The following is a 6,775-nucleotide window of genomic DNA, read 5'->3' as shown; positions in this document are numbered from 1 at the left end:
TTTGATTCCCGGGCGAGACATAGGACATGGGCAGTTTTTGTTCACCTGATATATCTTTTCATCTAGCAGTAAACAGGTACCTGGGAGTTATACAACTGCTGCGGGCTGCTTCCTGGTGATGTGGGAGGAAGAGAAAAAACACATTTAGTATGAAAGAGGGAAAATAGGGCTGGAGTAGGTAAATTACACAACCAGCGATTAGAAAGGTGGGGTCCAAGAGCTAAGAGTTCAACCCGAAATGTTTGTTGTTTTAGATTTATGTACCCGGAAGGGAATGTCCATGTAGCACGGGCTATAGTGAGCCCGACCCTACAGCCACACAGTAAATACACACACACAGGACGCTGAACACCGTAACCGGTTGCTGTACCTGGCCCCTGGCCTAGACCCCAACATAACAGTTACAGAAGGCGTTATGGAGCTTCCAAGCTACTAGGTGGGTGTTGTAGTGGGTTTAATGTCCAGTAATGAAGTATGTGCTTTTAATACATACTCTCACATGTTCATACTTCACATTAATAGAAATAAACTCTATATTAATATTGTTGAAGTGACTTTACTTGTGAATTATTTGTATGTGAGGCGGCCTCATGTCAGGTGAGGTGAATGACGTCACAGGTAGTTGACCCATCAGGCCAAGCTAGTCAAGAGGCGCGGCGGGCAGTGTGGCGCGGGCCGGCGTGGGGAGAGGTGCTGCTCAGCGCCCGCCTCATTGGTTTTACTAAATTAGTCACCTGGACAGTCCTGTGCATGAGGTTACCTGCGCCAGGCTTACAGGCAAGTTACTCTAGATGATTAGTTATTTTATCACATTGTATTCTGTTGGTAGAACAGTCTATATTTGCTGATTATCTAAATAGGCATAGTTAAAGACGTTAAAGTTTTATTTAAAAAAATCAATGTTTTGGTTTACTCAATTGTAAAGATAGAGTAAAATACATTTGTCTATTGGACGAGACGTGTGATTAACTGTTCCACAACAGCGGCTAGAGTGTCAACTTTATAGTGAAATTGACCGTTCGACCCAAAGCTGGTGTAAAAAAGTTTATACAATTATTATTATAGTTAAATTCTGGCAGTTATAAGGTGTTTGTTAACGATCAGATTTCAATCTTTGAAATACGGACCAAAGACTTTTAGTCTAGCAAGCGTCACATAACCCCCCCCCCATCCCATGTGAATGAAACTGTCCATCCTGAGTCAGTGTCGTCCACGCTGCCGCCATCCCCAGAGACGCCTTAATTAACATTAACGTCCAGTGTAACCAAGTACTATATTTTGTTCACTACAAATATATATTAATGAACAATAAAATTGTGTGTAATTTAAATATTTGTAAAGTTTAAATAATTTCCATCAACTATGATAGTTGTTGATGGAAATTATAGCACGTGAGTGTATTCCCACCTGTCTCCCTCGTCTCATAAATAATAATGTATTATAATAGTTTACGTACCAAAAACTGTTTTAAATAAATCTTGTGTTAAAATGTGTGAACTGTTGTGGGTCAGTGCACGAACGAGCATAGACCGAGGTCAAGTTAAATGTGAAGTGTTCTTCACGTTCATGTTTGGCTGCCAGGTTAACGACCACTTGGCCGTTGTTGAGAACGTTCATGTTTGGCTGCCGGGTTAACGACCACTTGGCCGTTGTTGAGAATGTTCATGTTTGGCTGCCGGGTTAACGACCACTTGGCCGTTGTTGAGAATGTTCATGTTTGGCTGCCAGGTTAACGACCACTTGGCCGTTGTTGAGAACGTTCATGTTTGGCTGCCGGGTTAACGACCACTTGGCCGTTGTTGAGAACGTTCATGTTTGGCTGCCGGGTTAACGACCACTTGGCCGTTGTTGAGAATGTTCATGTTTGGCTGCCGGGTTAACGACCACTTGGCCGTTGTTGAGAATGTTCATGTTTGGCTGCCAGGTTAACGACCACTTGGCCGTTGTTGAGAACGTTCATGTTTGGCTGCCGGGTTAACGACCACTTGGCCGTTGTTGAGAACGTTCATGTTTGGCTGCCGGGTTAACGACCACTTGGCCGTTGTTGAGAATGTTCATGTTTGGCTGCCAGGTTAACGACCACTTGGCCGTTGTTGAGAACGTTCATGTTTGGCTGCCGGGTTAACGACCACTTGGCCGTTGTTGAGAACGTTCATGTTTGGCTGCCGGGTTAACGACCACTTGGCCGTTGTTGAGAACGGACTGTAGAAGACAAGTCTGAGGTTGGGTTATGCCATTCTGTGGTATAAGCCTGCTTTTTGCATCAAACAAAGTCTGACCTGAGCGATTGTCTAGTTATTTCTTCATCTTTAAATGAGGATATGTTCAATTTAGCATTTTGAGGTATTTAATATAATGTGAAATTTCAGGTATGTACGAGGGTGCATCAGTACAATGGCACTGCAGATATGGTCAACCAGACCCAAGAAATTGGTCTCGTACAACAGCACTGCAGGTATGGTCAACCAGACCCAAGAAATTGGTCTCGTACAACAGCACTGCAGGTATGGTCAACCAGACCCAAGAAATTGGTCTCGTACAACAGCACTGCAGGTATGGAGGGATTAAAGTTACTTGGGAAAACTTTCAAATCGCAATTGGTCATAATATAGTGTGTGTATATTCCCACAAGTACAACAGATGAAGGGAACTAGTTTAAGTTTAACATGTTATACCTTGCAGCGGCTGCCTTCTAATAGGTATAGCCTAAGAACTCTCTACATTAACCACTTCAGAGTGGTAAACCATTCTTCTGGCCAGTAATTTGAACATTTAGTTGTGGTGTAACATGGGTTAATGTTCATCTAACATTTTTGGGTACATTTCCATCCTCTTCCCTCTCCATCCACCCTTCTGTTAGTCTTTACTATCCCACCAATCCAATCAATTATAAACACAAAAATTACCAAAGAGGGTGATGTTGCAGCTGGGGTTAGAAGGAAAGTTTGTGTGAGGGGAAAGTGCTGGGGCATAACCTAGCAAGCTGAATATACCATCGGACACAGTTTTGGGAGGCTGAGCACTTGCAGCTACGTGGCCATCATCCACATCTTGCACAAGGTATTGGTAGCCCCTGAACGCTGCAGCCATTCTGCAAATTGACAAATATTGTGGTCAGGCGGCAGACACTGAAGTGTTAGAGGTGAACATTCCTGGGTCTCCGGAACGAGGTAACGTGGTGCTTCAGGTTTGTTGTTAGGGCTAACTGTTCATCATTATTAGAGGGAGAAAAGATTATATAATTGGCGTATGATTCCTTGCTGGATTATGTAATTGGCGTTTACCGTAGGGCGCCCGGCCGGGCCCACCTGGGCCCACCCGGAAGGATGGTTGCCAGGTACTGCTGCTGGTTCTACTACCTGTGCTGAGCCATCTGGACGTTGTTCGTAGCAGCTGGCTATCAAATACTTACCATCTGCCAACCACCACGTATACCAGGGGGCCAGACGGCAGGTTTCCGTTCAACCTAATGCACGTAAAGTGCCAGGAACCTGCTGCCTAAGGCGTTGCCCTCCACACCACCATGAAGAACGGTTGCAAAGTTCTGCCTCCAGCTCCACTCGCTGCTCAAAGCCATCTGGAGGTGATATTCACTCCAGCTGACTACAAAACTAAACACCTGGTAATAACGAAGTGCACAAGGGGGACCAATGCCAGACCAAAGACTCCTGCCATCACTCCAGCTTCCCCACAAGTACCAGGTACTGTAACTTCTGCCAGTAATGGGTCTGCCCCTGATGTAGAATGGCCACACCTCGGTTCTGCCAGTAGTGGGCACGCCCTTGATGTAGAGTGGTCACTCCCCGGGTCTGGGACTGTCGCCTACTCTGGGGGGACCTCCCACAGCTGGACCCCAGACAACTGGAAGTTGGGAGGTAAGCAACAGGATCAAGCTGAGACGGATAGCAACATCAGCCTCCATATCAACTCGCCACTGGGTCGCTCCACTGATCAAGCAGATGCTGACCATCGTGAACTGTGGCAGGAACACCAGCAGCAGCCACAGCAGGAGACGGAGCGGCTTAAAGAGCAGCTCCGATATGAGAGAAAATCCATTAGCAACATTGCAGAGCTGCTCACGGGCATAAGGGAACTTTTAAGCAAGGACTGCCACCCTCCTTCCCCCTACCCCGGGAGCCGGTCGGCCGAGCTGACAGCACGCTGGACTTATGATCCTGTGGTCCGATCCCGGGCGCCGGCGAGAAACAATGGGCAGAGTTTTTCACCCTATGCCCCTGTTACCTAGCAGTAAAATAGGTACCTAAGTGTTAGTCAGCTGTCACAGGCTGCTTTCTGGGGGTAGAGGCCTGGTCGAGGACTGGGCCGCGGGGACACTTTAAAGCCCCAAAATCATCTCAAGAAACCCTCCTTCCACCACTGAACCCTCCAACCATGTGCTCCCTTGCCAATCAGGTGAAACTAAGAGTGATCTAGAACGCGTGTGTAGAGGAGCCCTTCCACGATGGTTAAGTGCCAAAGCTGAGCTAAGATATCAGATCAACTCTATAGATGAAAAAGGCAAACAAAGTCCCAGTATCTGTGCTGTAGTGGTAAGACACTCGCCTGGCGTTCCGCGAGTGCTTTGTCATGTGTTCGTATCCTGGCCGGGGAGGATTTACTGGGCGCAAATCCTTAACTGTAACCTCTGTTTAACTCGACAGTAAAATGGGTACTTGGTTGTAAAAACGGTTCTTTGCGGGGGGGGGGGGGGGTGGCGCGGAGGGGGGGGGGGGCGTATTCCAGGGACCTGCCCGAAACGCTATGCGTACTAGTGGCTGTACAAGATTGTAACAACTCTTTTATATATCTAAAAAAAAGTGTACTATACAATTAGAGGCAAATGGGACATTGGTAATATGCTAAGAAATGTTCCTGGAGTTGTATCTAGTGAAATAATATATATATTAAATGGACTATGTTATGATCCCAGGCAGCCGAAAAACGAGTCTCCCCTTTGAGAATTATTCTATCAAGCCTGACCTGACTATATTTCCCAGACCTTATAGAGGTGAAGACACCGATGTAAAATAGTTGGTCGGATTTAGTAAACAGTTTAAGATTATGGGCAGTGAATAAGAAAATAGATACATGACTGGTTAGGAAATGTGGATGATTTGCTGGAGGCATGAGGCTCGCTTCTGGAGGGCTTTGAGCTCACTTGAGTGCTAGACATTGCAGAGGGAAGCCGTGCTCCGTTTGAGCTCCCGTCAGAAAGGAACCCCTAGTGATATATCTCCAAGAGAAGAGAAGTGTGCAGACGTGCCAGCTGTGGAATAGAGTTGGGAACGTTGTGGTCTCAAGTCCTGGACGGCGAGGAGTGTTTATTAAGCCGCCCAGAGACATTATCGTGGGCCGTGGGAGTGCCCTGACCAGACTGTCAGAGGGAAGAGCGCCCTCGACTAGGCAATCTGTGGTAAGCACGATTTAAGCCAGTTCATAGCGATTACACGTAGTTGGTCGTCTGCCCAGCGACAGTAGCAATGTTTATTGATAAGTTAGACATTTTTTGATAAGGCAGGAAGCCTAAAATAAGAGTGGAGAGGGAGGAACACAGAGCGACTTCCGTCTCCTCTGAGCGCTGGCAGGTGACTGAGGGGGCCCAGCTCCTGGAGGCTGAGGACCCTCCCAGAGTGAGGGAGGCCCGCCGGGCAAGGCGGAGCATGGACCAGCCCAAAATGGGGGAGTCCACTCTCACAGTATGTAGAGAGCAGATAGACATTGGAGGCAAACATATAGTGTTGTTATTTTTGTTTGTGTTCAAGGGGAAACATTTTTATTGGAGTGTCGATGGGTTGCAGGTTTGTCTTTGGGGAAGAAGTTGCTGAGAACTTCGAAGCCAGCACAGAGGAAGTAGTTGATGAAACTCCAAGGTAGTGGAGGAGAGGACCTCGAGCTGTGAGAAGCAGTGAAGAGGAGTGTCACGTGCTTCTGTAGAGGTAGTGAAGCACCATAGTTGCCCAAGGAAGACTTCATGGTGTAGCAGTCTGGAGGAGCTGCAGAGGATCCTGGTAGTTAAGCCCGGAAGAACCTGAAGATATCAGGGTAGTGAACCTCCAGATGTGGAAGGGAAGCTCTAAATGATTACTTGTAGGGAGTTGTTAGTGTGTTTTGTTGTCATTAGCGTGCAAGACGCAGTGAGAGGTGAGTGATTGTTTGCCATTCTTGTGCCGAGGAGTGTTTATACTGAAGTTTAGTTACAGTCGTAGGCTGTATTACCTACAGATGTATGTGTTCTAGGACTGATAGGGTGATCGATTGATCATTGTTACATATCAAGGAACATTTATACTGATATATATGTGTTATTGCATTCATACGCCAATTTTCCTTGCACATGTTTACAGATGTATATTCCCTTACTGATAGTGCAACATTGTATTATAAGACTTGATCTACTTGAGGAGGTTGATAGTATCAGGTGGTGAATCAGGAGATAGGATACCACTTGATAAGCTGATTATAGTTCTGATGGTGTTGGAGTGCAACCTGACTAAAATAGTATAGTGTAGGATGCATAATTATAATACATGTGTATGTATTGTGTGGGTGCTTGGTCCAGTAAATGTGTCCAAATTTGCTGGTGTCTGCCCTTGTTCTAGTAAGGCTTCCCAGGATGTAGTAAAGAAGGGGACAGAACGAACCAAGAACCACTGCGGTGGACAGGCTGGAAGGTAATACTAATAAGTCAAAGGGGATTGAGGTCATATCACATAGGGAGAGAGTGGGGAGTCACAGCGGCTCGAGTGGGTGTGTGCACGTGACAACGAGGCTAAGT

General features: G+C 46.5%; 1 long non-coding RNA gene across 1 annotated transcript; it reads left to right on the top strand.

Annotated features, from left to right (window-relative positions):
- The first annotated feature begins 536 nt into the window (after positions 1-536).
- LOC138371616 (uncharacterized) lies at positions 537-4,925 on the top strand. The gene is made up of 2 exons (XR_011230552.1): positions 537-777; positions 2,370-4,925. It is a non-coding gene; the product is annotated as an uncharacterized lncRNA (long non-coding RNA).
- The last annotated feature ends 1,850 nt before the right edge of the window (positions 4,926-6,775 follow it).

This window comes from Procambarus clarkii, chromosome 36, assembly GCF_040958095.1.
Source record: "Procambarus clarkii isolate CNS0578487 chromosome 36, FALCON_Pclarkii_2.0, whole genome shotgun sequence".
NCBI classification, from domain to species: domain Eukaryota; kingdom Metazoa; phylum Arthropoda; class Malacostraca; order Decapoda; family Cambaridae; genus Procambarus; species Procambarus clarkii.
The sequence above is the reverse complement of the archived record's forward strand: the minus strand, read 5'-3'. Positions and strand labels throughout refer to the sequence as shown.